An 18,702-nucleotide genomic window follows, 5' to 3' on the forward strand; every position below is an offset into this window, starting at 1 on the left:
TTATTTAAGTTTTAAACTTTGCACTCTGCAAATATATTGCCCTCTAGGCAATGGGACTAATGTGAAATGTGGACTAATGTGGACTAATGGGAAATGCGACACTGTTAGCGGCGCTGAAAATTTACGATTCGATTCTAATATCGGTTGATTTCGATATTTTTATGTCGCTACGTAACCACCCTGGGTGCTAATGGGAACTTAATTGGACTTGAATTGAAAGTAGAACTATTCACCTAGGCGACCACGAAGCTATGGATTCGACACTAATATCGACCAGTTTCTAGCATTTTTGATATGTATCCCGACAGTACTCTTTTCCAGACTGTAAGAAATATAATTGCGCTAGATATATCAGAATTATGTTGAAACACACACATACATTAACTTTTATATTCTGTAGAAATAGAGAGTGAGCGAGCGAGCGAGAGAGAGCGACTAAAGGCATCACCACTTCCACATTGCAAAAGCATATATCAGGAATTGAATTGAAAATCTATGTAAAGACTTTCTGCTGTGGCGTGCTTCATAAGCACAATTCCAGTCTGCTCACGTGACCTTTGTTGTTCATGAATTTCTTGCGAGCGTTGCGACTTTGGAATCTCTGTTTAAACCTTCGGTTTATGCATCAAATAAGTTTTCAAGAACATAAATGACATGCTGTATTATGAATGTTGAGAATATCCCTCTATATGACAAATAGCTGCAAATAAATACACTACATGATTTATTTATTGCTAGTGAACGAGTTTCTTAACTTGTATTTAACATTCTCATATATATAATACAGACCTACTGTGGACATCTACCTATTTCATCTACCTATTTTAAACATAATAATTACTACATTCTGCAATGATTATGTTATATATATACAACTGATGTATTTAATGTCATTATTTTATATAATTTTTCATGCATTGCGGAAAATATAATTTTAAAAGAACTTCGACCCAGAAGGGATTCGAACTCGCAACTTTATGATTTGAAATCCAACAGCTTACCAGTGAGCTAACACAAGGGCTTCTCCTAAGGTACTTTTAGCGATGTATAACGGTTCTCAAGAAAATTATGACATTCATACCCACTAGAAACGCTGTTTTTGTTCTACTTTGACTATTATTTTAGTACTTAGGCGATAATTATGTTCTATGTCTTAACTTTGAGCATTCTTTTACATATGGAAAGATTCGTTTACATATCTAAATGTTCCCTTACGTATGGAGAGCTAAATGACAAACAAGCATGTGGTGACATTAATACAAAGTTTCGAAATATTGTGTCATTAAGTATTTCAATCAATGTTGCTTTTTTTCAACACTTGATAACAAGTCTTATTATATTTAAAAGAAGAAAAACACATCTGCAATCTTTTTCCCGATTGCAAAGGCTGGCTTGGAGGTTCGAACCTGGTTTCCTATTTCCCGAAGATACCCGAAGTTGGACTTTGAAAATTTTTGCCTCAAAACACCAATAAAGAATGCTCTCAACCTTTTTGAGACAAGGTGTACATGACATCAAAATGCTAAATAATACCCCGGTAAACACAAACCAATTTCTAATCATTCTCATATAAGCGGTTAAGAGCAGGTTGAAACTTTAGTCAAACAAGGTGTATTTTGGAGATTTGTTCCACGTAACAATTCCCCATTCTTCTCTGGATTATTCAGTTTTAAAATGTCCACAACATGAAACACATAACGCCTGACAGTTTTCGGTTCCTTCCATATACCACATTATTTTGCGTCTTAGTAGGTGTCGCTACCTTTGTGCACGGATTTATTATCAGGTTTGCCCCAAGTTAGGATTTATGGGGATTTGAAGCATGTCCTTAGTTTCAATCTCATGAGTAGCTTACTAGTGTTTTCACGTTCTTTCCCAGGGTTTCGTCATAAGTTCTGCTGGTATAGACAGATTGGAAAAGATACTCTTAGAAGGACTAGAATCAGAACAAGCTTTGCAAACAATTTTGAGCACCGTGACGATCTCATTAAAAGGTCATTTCAATGAACTAGGAAACATTATGTCGAACTGACAGCAGAAGAAACCAAATTGACTTATTTCGATTAACGAATTTGGGACATGACATCTCGTACAATGGTCTGAGAATTTCGAAGAGAATAACTGTCTCCATTCGCAATTATGAACGTCCGAAAAAAGATGGAGGTAGGAGGCGTTTTTTCTACGTTTATGTAGCTTTGTGAGACGATTTTGCCCCATTTTTCAGGAATTACTCAGCCTCTTATCTTGCTTATTATGAAGGACGTACCGTTTGAATGGACACAAAAACAAGATGCATTCGAGAAGATTAAAAACATTATAATACAGTACTCATACCTGACGCATGCGAAACACATTGGACACCTCTTCTGTGATGCCTGGCTTCTGTGCTCAAGCAATTTATACCTTCTTCTACTTATCTAGGGTTAGACCCCATTATTTCTTGTAGCCGTACTTTAAGAAAAAATAAAAAATCTCGACACATTTACTACCGGTTCGACTTGAGCTTTTGAGCATTTTTTGACTCCGTTTCTTTATTTTCTATTAGGACGTCACCTTTAACTAAAAGCTAACTGTAAGTGTCTTTTGTGTTCAAAAAATACAAAAGAAACGTTGTTAAATTAGAGATGATTTAACGTCATTGAACAATTTAATTTTACTGGAATACGCATTTCTGGATTGTCCATTATATAGGCAGATTCCGTTTCACGTTTATGTCGTGCTCGTAGAAATATTTCTGACTATCAACACAATGAGGAAGGATCTCGCGTCTTCTCTTCCATTGTTACAAAGTGTATTAATATGTTAAATGACGGACCTTCTCTTAGAAAAATAAAATGAAATCTTTGAGTTTTACGTCCCTCGGTTATGCCGGTTAGGCTAAAGGAGACGATGATGATGAGTGGTGAATGGAATGGTGGAATGAAGAAAGTGGGAGGAAACGGGAGAACCAAGGAAAAACCCACGCCCACGGTGTTTGTCCACCACAAAGTTCACTTGACGGGGGCTGGGATCAAACCCGGGACCCCAAGCACCAGGGGTGAACGCTCTACTACTGAATACCGCGGCCCTCTGACCTTCTCTTAGTGATGGTCAGAGGGCCAACTTTAAGTTTTAAAAGAGTATTTTTGATTGTTTGGTAGACAAGAAAAGCACGAAAATGGAACGACAAACTTTCCGTTTTGTTGTTAAACAAGGACTTTTGTATGGAAAACAAAAAGAAACATGTAGCGGTAAGAAAATATTAGCTGCTGTACCTACCGTTATATACTTTGTAATGCTGCCCATACCTCTGCCATTGGTTCAAGCCAGAGAGGTTTTTCTAAGACGTATGTCATTTTAGAAAAATATATGTATTTTCCAAAATGAAACAATACATCTATCAGAAATGCAAAGAATTTTGAACCTGTCAGACGAGGAAGAACGACCTTGGGTCTGCTTTTACTACATTACCCACGTATACCTAAGCACATCCCTTATAACAATTATTTCTTGACATACTCTTTATTCGCGGGGTATGTTCCACAAGGGTCTAGGTCAAACCCCCAGATCCAAACCCCCCCACCCAAGAAATGTCAAAACGCCACCCGATCGGTCAAACTTCCACACAAATGGATAAATCTCCCAAATGCACGAACGATCAAAACCCCCACAGCCAAAACCCCCACACTCAAGAAATGTGAAAACGCCCACACGATCGGTCATAACTCCCACGAAAATCCATTTGTGTGGTAGTTGTGACAATTTCTGCATGTGGGAGTTTTGTCCATTTGTGTGGGGTTTTTGTCCATTTATGTGGGGATTGTGACCGTTGCTATATGTGGGAGTTTTGTCCATTTGTGTTGGAGTTATGACCGTTGGAGGTTATGACCGATTACCAGTGTGGGGTTTTGGCTGTGGGAGTTATGACCGTTCGTGTTTTTGGGAGATTTCTACATTTGTGTGGGGTTATGACCGTTTGTGTGGGTTTTTTGACATTCCTTGAGTGTGGGGGTTTTGGCTGTGAGAGTTTTGACCAGTTCCCAAAAATCAGTGTTACCGCTTAAAGTGAAAATAGAAATGTTTGTTCGTTTACGCCTTGGAGAGTCGTTTGCATCCATATCACGCTCATTCAATGTCAACGATTCAACTGTACGATCGATAAAAAAATCCGAAGATTTAATAAGGTCGTCTGTAGCTTCAACTTCACTGTCAGCGAAAATTGTTCGTGATCCAGCAACAGTAAAAATGGAAGTCTCATTGTCATTATGGATCGAAGACCGCAACAAAAAAGGGAGCCTCTGAGTGGTCCAATGGTCCGGGAGAAGGCAAAACGTTTTTACGCTGATTTTAAAGAACCTGATGGTAGTTGTTTTGGTGAATGTACAGATGGAGGATTTTAAACGCTGGAAGGTTGGTTCAATAAATGTAATGTGAGACAATCATTGCATAACATTAAAATCGTTCGAGAAGCTGCATCTGCAGACACTGCGGCAGCAGAACAATACCCAGAAGAATTTGCAAACTTAGTAGCTGATGGAGGATGAAAACCTGAGCAAGTATTTAATGCAGATGAAACTGCACTGTTTTGGAAGAGAATGCCAAACAAAACATTCATTTCAAAAAGCGAAAAATCTGCTACTGCATTTAAGGCAGCAAAGGATGGAGTTACACTGCTGCTATGTTCTAATGCATCTGTAGATTGTGTTATTAAACCACGGATGCTTCACAGATCGTTAAATCTTCGGGCTTTAAAAAATCAAAACAAGGACGACCTTCATAGTGTTTTGGCGTGCTAATAAGAAAGCGTGGTTACAAGCGCTTTTTTTTTTTGACTGGTTCCGGAATTGTTTTGTTTCTGAAGTTGAAACATATATAAAAAACAGAATTTTCACTTTAAAGCAGTTCTAGTTTTAGACAAAACACCAGGTCATCCTCGCAAACTTGAAACTATGCATCCAAATATAAATGTGACATTTCTACCTCCCAACACGACGGCTTTGCTTCAACCTATGGACCAAGGAATAATCCAGGCCTTTAAGTTATATTACATTAGATGAACCTTGAAAATCGTATTGGATAATATGGAATGTAATCCTCGTATGAATGTTATGGAACGCTGGAAAAAAAATGACATAGCAAAATGCATCGTAAACATAAAAGAATCATTGGAAGAACTGAAGCCACACACATTGAACATGAAGTAGTACATATTACTTTGGCAGATAAGTGCTTTAGATTTAGGATCTAATAATGAATGTAGTAAGTCCAGGTAATAGTGTATTATGATTATATTATAGGTGTTATTTCTTACTTAATTTTGATTATTTGTGTTTTAATTGGGATTGTATTTTTGACTTTGTTGGTGCGAATGGTCCGTGCTATATCCTGGTCCGACGAGGTACTAACAACGTAGGGATTTAGGGTTTGCCACAACCTTATGCGGATGCAATCAAGCTATTTACTAGGGTGCAAGTTTGTCCTACCGTATCCTTATTATTTAGCTCATATCTTTATTTTTCTCTTAGTTGGCGTGATTGAGAATTCCTTACTTAAGTGTTAAACTGACTTTTCTTTAAGATTGTTGTTTTTTGTGTTGTACTAGAATGAGTGTATATACTGTAATGATTGCTGGCTGATTCATTAATTCTTCATATTCGTTTTAGGGGGGTTGCGGCCAGTTGCGCAGACCACTTCTTATTAATTTAGTCCGGCTTTAATTTTAGTAGCCTTTGTATTTTTAGCTGAGAGATATAGATAACTATTACTCGGGAATTGCTGTCCGACATCACAATATTGACATTAAGATTTAACAGGAGGCTTATTACACCATAAATATACCTACCTAACATTTTGGCCATCCTATTTAATGGCAACGATGATTATTTTTTCCCAAATCATAAAGACTTTGGTACAATATATCTAATTTTTGAGGCCTGAGCAGGAATAATAGGCACATCTTTAAGTCTTCTTATTCGAGCAGAACTTGGCCGTCCTTGCTGCCTAATTGGAGACGACCTAATCTATAATGTAATTGCAACTGACCATGCCTTCATTATAATTTTCTTCATAGTCATGCTAATCATAATTGGCGGGTTTGGTAATTGATTAGTTTCCTTAATATTAGGAACACCTGAGATGGCATTACACAGCTTAAATAAAATAAGATTTTGACTGCTGCCTTCCTCATTAACTCTCCTCTTAACTGGAAGAATTGTAGAATGTAGTGCAGGACCTGGATGAATTGTATATCCTCCACTCTCTAGAGCTATTGCCCACGCTGGAGATTCTGCTGACTTTTCTATTTTCTCCCTCCACCTAACGGGGGTCTCTTCAATCATCGGAGCAGTAAACTTCATTACAACTGTTATTAATATAGGTAATCTTGGAATAACTTTAGAAAGAATACCATTATTCGTCTGATCCATAGTAATTACTGCCGTGTTACTTCTATTATCCCATCCTGTATTAGCAGGACCTATTACAGTACTTTTAACTGAAAGAAATCTTAATACCTCCTTCTTTGACTCTTCCGGAGGAGGTGATTCTATTCTATAGCAACACCTATTCTGATTCTTTGGGCACCCTGAGGTATATATTTTAATTCTCCCAGGATTTGGTGTAATCTCTCAAATTGTAACTCAAAAAGGGGTAAGAAGGAAACTTTGGGTGTCTTAGGAATAATTTTTGCAATACTAGAAATTGGATTTCTAGGATTAATCGTATGAGCCCATCATATATTCACTGTCGGCATAGACGTTGATACTCTCGCTTACGTTACGGCGGGCACAATAATCATTGTTGTTCCAACAGGATTCAAGGTATTTAGATGAATTGCTACACATCATGGGACGCAAATAATTTACTCCTCCTCTATTCTATGAGCTTTAGGATTCATTTTTCTATTCATTGTAGGAGGTCTTACTCAAGTTATGCTAGCAAGTTAATCTCTAGATATTGTCCTACATGACACTTACATGTAGTAGTACATTTTCAATATGTGCTGACTGTTGGGGCTGTATTTGCTATCTGCAGGAATTATCCACTGATTCCTTTTATTCAGAGGAACAACAATGAATCCAACCTAGCAATAATTGTAGGAGTAAATATTACATTCTTCCCTCAACATTTCTTAGGTTTAAGAGGAATGCCTCGCTGATACTCAGATTATTCCAACGCTTACACTACATGAAATCTAGTATCAAGTGTAGACTCATTCCTTTCCTTCGTCGCTGTTTTAGGACTCGTAATTATTATATGAGAAGCCTTTGCTACTGCTCTACCAGTACTCTTTTCAGACAGACGCAATTTATATATATATATATAAATTTAACATCTAATCATTTTATATTTAGGTGCCATGATTTCGATTGGAAATGTTATACTCCTGTATTCTTTGTGCTGAGATAAACTTTGGATAGTATTTTTTTTCCAAAAAAAAATATCGATAATCCAAAGGAATTTGCAGCCACGTCGTGTCTGAAGAACACGACAAAACTTCACAAACAAAATAAGTTTGAAAAAGTTGGAGATTAGTTGAGTCAGCGAGTTTCAGTAATCTTCAACTTTTTCTGACGTATCCCTTTTTGTTGTGTATTGTTTTTTGTAATAGGAAGTTGCTGTAAAGTACCGTCCTTATATTTTTTTATAAGGAAAGCTTAAAAATTTAAATTGCACAACTTTCTCTAACGTATCCTTTTTTTGTTTTGTTTTGTTTTTCTTGTAATGGAAAGTTGCTGTAAAGTATCATCTTTATATATTTTTTATAAAGAAAGCTTAAAAATTGAAATTACGTTATAATCTCTTTATTAGATATTGTATAGTTTGATTCTTTACCGGTTGTCGAAAATCATGTTCATGTTTGCATTTCGGCAATGATAATGTAGAACTTGAAACAAGCAGAAACCATTTTGACTGTTTCAATAAATATATATTCGTTATCACTTCTGTAATGCCTCTAATGCCTGAAATACGTTGACGTTTAATATTTTTGTGCAAGCTTGATGACGCTATTAACAATAAGTTTATATCCTTTTTACAGTGATACTATTGTCAATTGTACCTAGATGCACAAAGCAGTAATCTTGATTTCTTTAGGAAGAGTATGGGAACTTAATGTTTCCGCTTCTAGTTTACAGATGGCAGCATTAAATACATCTTGTTTCTGGAGAGAAGAGAAAAATTAAACTTTCATTGATGATAATTGGATACTTAAAAATATGGTGATTTATTACTCCTTAAACTTTGATATCTACTTCCAACGATAACTTCCTTATACATTCTTGATTGTCTTACATAACATCTGGCAGTGTTTCATGGTACAGAAACAAATTAGTCCAGGTACACGTGCCAATAACTACAAGTTGGTGTGTACGTGTATTTGGTAAGGTGAACTGCATGAATGCGACGTTTTACAGTAAGACTTCAACATGTCCTCGACTTCGAGTTATACATGATATCTCAGAAGAATAGTATGAAGTAAGTTGTGACAATTTAAAGAATTTCAGTAAAAGGAATGGGAACCGAAGTGAAGCTGAACCTAAAGACTACATTTTATATCCAAGTGATGAAAAGTGGAATCAGACAATGCCATTAGTGATGAGAGTTTCATTACTCCAAATGGAACAATGTAGACAAAATTGGATTTGAGGCAAGGTGTCGTTGGCCGTACATCTAAGCAGAATATTATTTGCTACTATCTGAAATAATATATTAAAAAGTTGAAATATACAAATTCGAACTCGCTTTGGATAAGAGTGTCAAACCAAAACTAAAATATAAATTATGTCACAATTTGTTATTAACACTATTTATGAATAATTAGTAATAGTAATAGTAATAGTGTATTCAATATAACATTTTTTTAATATTTACTAAACAAAATGAACCTTTGGAAATATATTATCATCCTAACAGAAAAAATTAATATCATGTACTTACTGTTCTTCATTCTCTTCGAAGATCTGCAATGTATGGAGATGAATTTTATTAAAAGTTATTCTTTCTCTAAACATGCTCAACAAAAATGAGAACTTTAAGCTTTACGTCCCACGCATATGCCAGTTAGGCTAAAGGAGACGGTGATGATGAAAAGCAAACAAAATGGTGGAGTGAAGAAGCTGAGAGAAACGAGACAATTACTAGAAAACCCATGGGCACGGTGCGTGTCAATCATAAAGTTCATTTGGCACAAGTTGGGAGCGAGCTAAGAACCTCATGCACCACATACGAACGTTCTACAAGGAGCTTCCGTTTGCTCTTATGTTCAACGATTATTCTTTTTAAAATATATTATATGTCTACTATATTTTTTAATCAAAATTATCCCTGTCTTTAAAATTGTGTTTATGGAGTAGTGATAATTGATGGACCAAACTCTTATTGCTTTCAATTTATTTTAAAATTTTTGCATTCGTTATTATTAGAAATTATGCATAAATTCATATTTAAATTAACAAATAATAAAATAATAGTTACGGTTAGATGTTCTATCTTTTCAGCCAGGCCACCCGTATCCAAAACCCTGATCATGTTATAAAGACTCTAATCAATTAAAAACCAAGCGTAGTATCAACTTGAGAAAGAAATAATAAATTTAGTGGAAAGGCATCCTCACTGCACACAAAAAGTTACGAAAACAAATAATATTCGTAAAGTTGTAGTACAAATATTATAATGGAATAATTCATCAAACCCATGAGATATTAGCTACGTTTCTAATTTTGATTTGAGCGAAGAATTAAATTACAAATGAAAGCTATTTTAAATTATCTGAACATTAATTTGAATACAAAATTATAGTAATTTAATGCATCATATCAAACGGTAAAGGAATACATTAAATTGAGGAACTATCTATCCTCTGAACAAATCACTGAACCATACTGTGTATTGCAAAATAGATGTCATTACAGATTAAAGAAAATCTAGAAAAAGTAAACATAACTACGTCAATGATCAATGATAAAATTTAAATAAATAAAAAAATATGTGTGAGAAATAAAATTTCATAAAAGCAAAAGTAATAGAGTTAGAAGCGATAATACATTGCAATAAGTATGATAGTACCTAGTCATACTGAAAATTATAAATTTAGTACCACTAATCTGAAAAAAATATTTCCAACGATTATACTTAAAGATGATGACATAATTTTGTTCAGTCAAAGAAATAAAGTGATTAATTTTCTGCGCACGACGACCATATGTCGCTGTCTGTAGCCATCTTGTGGAAATTGAAAGTTTAGACAATGATAAATAACATCGCCAAATGAAAAATGTGGAATACTGTTTGGAACATTACGATTTTTATTCATATGCAGAGTGTTTTGTTTCAAAATTCTTCATATATATACCAGGTGATTCAATAGAACGCGCCAGGCCTATATCGCAGCTATTATTGCACGTAGAACCTTCAAACAGAATAGTTGCCATAAAGTTAATCTGTTACAATCACTTCGAGAATTATCTGCACACACAATTTAGTCACATATGCAGCAACAATACTTCCATACAAATAATTCATTCCTTCGACAAGGATAATAGATATCATTTATGTTGGAGGAGAGATAAGATTTCGATTTTTAGATCCAATTAGACCAACATACTGTGATAATTACTATAACTGCGAGAACCAAAATGAAAAATTAAATGAAATCTTTGAGTTTTACGTCTCACGGTTATGCCGGTTAGGCTAAAGGAGACGGTAATGATGAGTAATGAATGAAATGGCGGAATGAAGAAAGTGGGAGGAAACGAGAGAACCCCGAGAAAACCCACGCACACGGTGTTTGTCTACCACAAAGAATTGTGAGAACCAGTTATTATTTAAAGTAAGATTCTGGGAACTATGTTGTGTAGTTGGAAGGGTTAAAAATTGATTTCTAGTTAAGAAACATGCTTAACTACATAATTTTGTACGATCTAACTTTTCTGAGTATTATCTAGCTTTACATGGTGTTATGGCTATATTATCTTTTTTTCTGAATTCTTCTACTAACCGAGCAAGACGTGTACAAAAAATTGCATATGAATATTTGGGACATTTAACTAAGTAACACAATGATCTTATGATTATATCATAAAAAATACAAAAAGCACATGTACCAATAAAAACAATAAAAAGGATTTAGGATTACTGAAGGATTACTAAAGGGTATTTTAAAGGATTTAACATATATCTCAGAACGTTTACAGTCAACATATTTTTTCCTCTAGATTTGGATATTACACAGAACTTTGAATGTATTTTTATTAAGAGATAAATGGAAGAATGTCAATAACTAATTTTAGTTCTGGTGGTATTTATTTTCATATATAATTTTAAAAGAGATGAGCCATGTAACATTATTTGTGTATTATTCCTGGGGTTTAAATTACCTTAGATGCAATAGAAGTAATTCTTCTATTAGCATTTACGATGAATTCATTTGCCACATTACTTCTCAAGATAATTTTCAAAATTTAGGCAATCGCCTAAATGGTGACATTATTTGTAGAGACAAGAGTTTACAGAGTACTTTCGACAGCAAGTAAACACAACATCATGGAATTGTTAGATTAGAAGTTACTTCTTTTAAAAACAAATTCTAATAAGTGGGATCCGGTACAAGACTATTTAGATCTAATTTTACACACCAAAGAATATTCTTCAGAAACTCCGTCTTATAATGTATCGATTTCTAAGTTCTGGACAAAACTAACAGATCCTTTACAGGACTGTTGTTTACTACCTATTAAGAGATAAAAGCTTTAAAACTATGTTTATAGAGTTAATTTACATACTAAAAGTTGACAGTCTTCCTACTGTCGGGTTAAAGAGCAGCTCGGGAGAACTTAATAATGTTTATAATTTCTGCTGTTAATATAACTACATTGCCTATTAATTACGTATTTGTAACACAGCGTGTGCATTACAGAATTGCTATACAACAGAAGATATATCTAAAGGAGGGGAAGAATATTATACCAAGTAATTTTCTCTTTCCACTACTTTCCCCAAAACCATTGGTCCTACAGTTTTTGCTTTATTGGATACGAGTAATGTTGTTCCGCATTTGTTTCGAAAAGAACTTAATATTACCAACCGTTTGTATCAATTTACTGTTCGAGAGATATCACCTCCTAAGAAGGTTTACTTGTAGTCTGTTAAGAAGAGGACTAAACAATAAGATGAGCTAAGAATACAAGAGATAGATGCAGTATTTAAATAAAAGAAACCTAGGAGAAAGGAGGGGTAGGATTCTAGAACTATTAGCCCTTATTAAAGAGAGAAGACAACAAAAAAGAAAAGCAAATTATTTGTTTTCTAATTTTTGGAAGAAACTGGCCGATTTTATGTTTTATGTTTTACGAAACGGTTATTTTATGTTTTCATTCACTGTTAGAGAAGTTAAGTCTTTTAAATGTACAGGTGCATTAGCTTGACTACCAATTTCGTCAGTTAGAATTATTATAAATCGCTAGTTTTATTTACTTAGTTTGATTACGCGTGCATTTAGTTACACTCTCCCTATAAAAGTATGTTTTATCAATTATTTTCTGTCACTAATAACCTAAAGAAGGAGGAATTTTATTTCTTAAGGCTCACTATTGTTTACTTCCCAACTGCATTTTCGCCATTTTGGAAATGGATGGTATAGATTATTTTAATTGTTTTTCTTTTATATGTATTAGTAGCGTTAGTGTAGACGGTGAAGTATTTAAGAATAAAGGTAAAATTAATTGGAACGAGGACACATTGGACGAAATCGACAGTTTATTAATGGAAAAATATAACTTGTTTTAAAGTGAATTCTTTCGGACGATTAGAGTAGAAGAGCCGGCGGAGAGCACAATTTGACCATTGACCCTTAAGCCCAGCCTAAACCGGCCGAAACTTGTATGTTTCTATGAAGTAATAAGGTAACATACTTTTGTAATGCTCTAAAAGGCCTACCAGCTCTATAAATATGATGAAACATGCTTTTTTCCTCTTCTTCCTCTTGTCGTCGTGTATTGGGTACTTATTTCGCAGGACCCTCCTGCGAGGACCGCAAGAAACTTGAGATGTGAATTCATATATGCAGGTGCTTCCATAGACATTGAATAGGCCTTCATGTGAGTGTCCATGGGAACAGGTTTTCTTACCAGACTATATGAAATTGGTCCTTTGATCGAATTCGTCGTAGTTGCTAAAGTGAATGTCACATTTAATGATTTTTTTGAAAACTTGGAATGAGAATTCGTATATGCAAGTGCCCGGCCTCGGGTGAAACGTGGAAGTTGTTGCAACATCAGGAGCAGCATCGAAATTTAGCCTTGGTCCTATTCTCCCGAAACGTCTCTAAAACAAGATGAAATATTACTTATTTCTCGTTGATATGTGCAATGGTTATTTCCCAGGTCTTTAGTGAATAGCAGCGTACGCCTCTATGGCCTGGGAGACATGCGTTCGATGCGGAGCTTATGTGGTTCGGATTCCACGTTATGTGGTCCACCTCTCATACGTGGAGCGTACAATATGCGTTTCTGTAGATCATTCCATTAGCAGCTGTTGCGAAGGAAGGAATGTCAAATTAAAGATAGCATCTTCAATGAATTTATTAGACAAACTTAATGTGCCGTCATTGGTTCCCTGTACAAAAATTCGAGATTTGAAAATCAGCCTATCATTTCGTTTTGTTAACTGTGAGATAATTAGAACGATATATGGCAGTAAGGCATGTGTGGCATTTGAAGGAGGCGAAAAAGTAATTTTAGCAGGATACTTTACTGAAAAATTGGAAGCAGACAATTGTACATTATTAACGTATTTACAAAGTGAAAATGTACCTTTAACATGTAAAAAATGAATATTAATTTATCAGTACGTAATATACACGATCTTGAATTCACTGATTAATATCTTGATACTAAGTGTATGGTGGCATGTATAAAGAAGATGGAACATGAATTGAGCTCTAAGTCCTCCCCTTCATGCATACATATACACCTGTATGCAGAGTATCGTTATTCTGTGTTGATCAGCTACAAGAGTCTTTGGGTGCTTGTGCATCAACTATGGCTACCACGAAAGAGTACTTGTTAAATGTTGAATATGGTTCTAATTCAATGAAAACCAAACTATATTGTATTGGATTGGATTGCGGTACATTTGAAATAGTGATTCGTACTGGTAAAGGACTTCTGTTTTAAGTCAAGTTAAGTGGGGCAGAGTTGGAGAAGCATGTGCTTTCAACCCCGTTTACTTCGGACTATTGAAATTCTCGAGTGGAAATTACGTTTATAAAATCTCTTGTATGAGAAAACGAACTGGTGGTGCGAAAACTAATGGGTGAAAAATAGTGATGTCAGAAAAGAAAGGAATACTTTATGTTCCTCGTACAATGTGTACTAAAATTCAAGTGGTAGGCTTTATTTCTTGGAAATATTACAGTGTATTACACATACTGTGAAAAACAGTAAAGCTTGCAGTGTTGTACTACGTGAATATTTTGATTTGTGTATAAATGCTATTCGCATTCATATACAATCGAAATGTCTTACGTGTATGAACGACTTACATCGCATGAGTTACTTACCGGAATTCAAACGTGTGGATGAACAGAGTTTTTTAATGGAATGAACATCAGTTTTCCAAATGTATCTCTTGATAAAAAACAACGATGAGAACATTGATCCTGAAAGACTAAAATTGGAAATGATAGTATTTTGCAAACGGAAACTAATATATTCAATTATGTTTGATTTATTTGATAGTGTACAAACACAGTCATGTTGGAGGGAAGATGATAGTCAACCTGTGCAGGGTATCGAGGAAGTGGACTTCTGTCCTTAAAGAAGAAAATCGATATATTTTTTTTGTACTGAACAAAGTAGTATTAAATTTAAAAATAAAAATGTAGTGTAATTCAAATATTTATTTAGGAAAAAAATTGTTTTCCGTTTGTATGAATCACTTCAAAATGATAGGATTGTTTTTATCAATGCACTAAAATTTCTTTATGAAAAGAAAATTCTCTCACGTTTTTCCTTTTATACTATAAGTATTATGTATAATAATGAATTCATATACATGAAATGTTTGATAAAAATAAATAAAAGTTTGTGATTGAATGCATTGTTATTATAGAACTTTGTCGTAAGTATGATAGGCTATGTATTTTGAGAAAAACCTTTAAAATAATTAATACTAAATTTAGAATAAAATTCTATACTAGTAATAATAATATTGAATTCACATACTTGCTTCCTTTTACGAAATAATAATTTATTAAGTATTTACATTCATTATTATTATTTAGATATTATTTAAGAGTGCATCAATGAATATAAAATTCTAGTTTTTTAATAGAGTATGAAATTCTTACATTCAATTTTAGAAAAGGCAGAAATAATGTTTTATCTTATATTTATTTAATTAGATAATTTATTTTAAAACATTTATTAGGAGATGGATGAAACAAATAAACAAAACATTTTGTTTCTAAGACAAGAAATAAATATAAATCGTTTATTGATGATGATAATAATATTTGCACAAGAAACAAACACGGTAAGTATAGTGTATCTTTTTATAAAACAGTTTTAATCAATGTATTCTATATGCTCACTGCGTGAATTATTTCTAAATTGGCACTTTTTACACATACAGTATAATAATAGTCTAAATGTACACTTAAAACTTTCATGTTGATGATGATGATGAAACATAGCTAGAAGTCATACTGTACAATGAAGCTGCCCATACACGTTGTCGATATTATATTAACTGAAAAGAACAAAATTAAAAACTACTTAAAATTTATTTACAATCATGTACAAATAAAAAGTATAGAAAAGGAACGTAGAAATGATAATGTGTATACATAACACGTTCTAACATGTTTTCGGTATACATGGGAAGGTATATAGCAAAAATCGTTTGAGGACTTTGCTTTACCTTTGAAACATATTAATATGTATGAATAATGTCCACTAGGGCAATTTCACACTATGATTTTTTTAAATGTTGAATATACTCGTGTAAGAAAGTGAACTTCTACTTAGAAACATAATATGTTGCAATACATATGGAGGAAATTAAGATGTATCGAAGTAGTCGGCACGCCTATTAATATTAATTTATATGGATACCCAATGAGTACCGATATTACAAGCTGTATCTGTATCTATGATTATAGCTGCAGGTAGTGGAACACGTGTTGGTAATTCGTGGACTCTTCAAATACGCCAACGTAATGATTTTGTAATAAAGAATTTGTTTGAAGGGCTTTCAATAATTCTGTGTAAAGAGACATCATGAATAAAACTGCATTCTTTCAAATATAAATTGCGATATTTAAATTAGAACGTACCTTTAAAAATCCATTATGATATTCCTCCGATGATCCACTTCTAAGAGAGACTAGAACTCTCCGTATGTGATGCATGAGACAGATGCCTGTAGAGGGTTCTTAAAATGAACTTGCAGTAGCGTTCTACTCTGCACAACGGTGGCTTCTCCATCATGCGTAATGTCGAAAACAAAATAAAATATTATATCCTTGAGGAAAGTCAAAGCGAGGAATGTTGTTGGCATGATTGGAAAAATGAATACCTGATCCACAAATTAAAATATCAGATGAAGAAACATATAATTTGACTTCGAAACTTGGTTGTAAACGTTTTGAAGGTACAGGTTCTCCATCAATATAGAATGAACAAAATGATGTCAAAATGTTTGAAATGAACACACTCGTAGGATTTATGATATAAGAAAGCCATGATGATGAAAGTTTAATCAAAGTTGTCATTTCAGCTTTTTCTTGCAAGATGGTCCTCATCTCACCCATTCGCTAATAAAAGGTTCGTTAAAACGTTGTACATAGATGACGAATTCATTAATAACGTTAACTTCAGATTTTAATAATTCCTTCCCTAATGTTTTAGCTCCTTGTTTTACTAATGTCATGAAGAACGAAATAGTAATCTTAGAAAACTCCCAATACCATGTCTAACTTGATATGGTGGTCCAACGCAAACAATTCAGTTCCAGAAAGAGATTGCTTTTGATAGTATTGTTAATTTAAAATAATTCATAACTGATGAAATTCGCCCACTGGTCTAAAATGTAGTTCAGTACATAAAGTTCCGAAAGTAAATGCCAGAACACATCCTGTACTACAGGATTCATATTTATGATACGTCATAATGGTGCTACTGTATCTTCAGCAAATGTGGATTGAATTATATCACAATATAATACGATGTAGATGGTAGTCTTAAACGTAAATTTAGAATTCTTTGGGCTTCTTGCATTCTCATTTAACCAACGTTTAGATCAAAACCCAACACCAAACTAACACTTGGTGATAATCCAACGACTCCATCTATGTCTTATTGAAGACGTCATATAAAACATGTCTTATTTTTACGAATATAAGAAATATGTAAATTGGTCAATATTTGTATGTTCTAATTATCTTTACCAAGTTTGAAATATCAGGGTAATAAAGAACAGGAATAGTTATAAACTGCCATTAATCATCTTGTGCAGTCGGAATTCCATTCCTTGATGAAGTTTAGTAGTGCATGATGTTATCAGTGTGCAGGTATTAGCAGAAAAATAGTACATAGAAGCATTACTGGGAAGTGTAACGTAAAAGTCTCCGTCTGGTTCCATTGTACTTCTTGATCTCCTTTACGAATGGTGCAAATGACCAGGAATCTGAAGAAGGAGGACACAATGAACAACATAGTCTTTTCTACTACCTTTTGTTCTTGCGTGTATGACTTTATTTACGTGAACCGTTTTTTATATAGTCACAGGTTGTAATTCCTCTCTATAAAAATCCATCCAGTGGTTTCATGTTTAAGTCTTCTATTTCATAAAGAGGTATTATCTTCTTCACTTCAAATGTTTCCAATTAAAAGTTTGCATGTATCCATTATCAAATGTACTTTTAGTTTTACTAATTCGTACTGAATCAACATTTTAAGGTGTTTTGAGAAATCCGAACCCTGTTCTTCTTTTTCTTCTTCTGTATTTTATTATCATACGGATTATCCATACTTGTAATAGATAATTTTGAGAAATGTTTACAGGTGGCATCTTAATGCTTAAATCTTAAACTTTATTGTATGTTTTCACAAGAAGAGGTTATACATTTATATGATAATTCGTTTGATGTTTTGTGAAATACTTCCACATTCTCCTTTCAGAATTCTGCTAAATCGCTGTACGCATTCATATCAGGATTTTAGTTATAGTATGTTTCATTTGGTTTTCCTCAAAATACTTTTTTATTGTTTTATTAGTAAGCTCAGTTCCATTATCGACTGAACACATCTATCACTGTAAGAATATAACAATATCCATAATTAAATTTACGAAGAGACTGAAGTTCATTAATATTAATTCCCCACTCATCATCAATGTTATTCACTACATAGAAATATCTTTTAAAACGATGACATACTGGTTTGTGTAACACAGATATTGATTGCTTCAGTAACCATTTTCTTATACAGTATATGTGATTTTTTCTTTGTAACTATCCTCAATTTCTAGAAAATGAAAACGAAGTAGGACCTGAAGGATTCTAGTAAATTTTGCATAACTGTTTATTTAGGGCTTCCATCTTGATCATAATGGATGTTTAAACGCACGTTTCCCTTTCCTTACAGGAAATACTACCTTTTCAATTTCTTCTTCTACTACTTCTGCTTTTTCTTCGCCTTCTATAAATGATTTCAAAAGGATTTT

At 33.8% G+C, this 18,702-nt stretch overlaps 1 long non-coding RNA gene across 1 annotated transcript in view; it reads right to left on the minus strand.

Annotated features, from left to right (window-relative positions):
• LOC145683353 (uncharacterized) overlaps positions 1-18,702 on the minus strand; it is a 212,102-nt gene that overhangs the window by 58,733 nt on the left and 134,667 nt on the right. The window contains exon 2 of the long non-coding RNA XR_014131059.1: positions 8,917-8,939. This is a non-coding gene — a long non-coding RNA (uncharacterized LOC145683353). The remainder of the gene's footprint in view (positions 1-8,916; positions 8,940-18,702) is intronic.

Source organism: Thermobia domestica, chromosome 4, assembly GCF_964235325.1.
Source record: "Thermobia domestica chromosome 4, izTheDome1.hap1.1, whole genome shotgun sequence".
NCBI lineage: Eukaryota > Metazoa > Arthropoda > Insecta > Zygentoma > Lepismatidae > Thermobia > Thermobia domestica.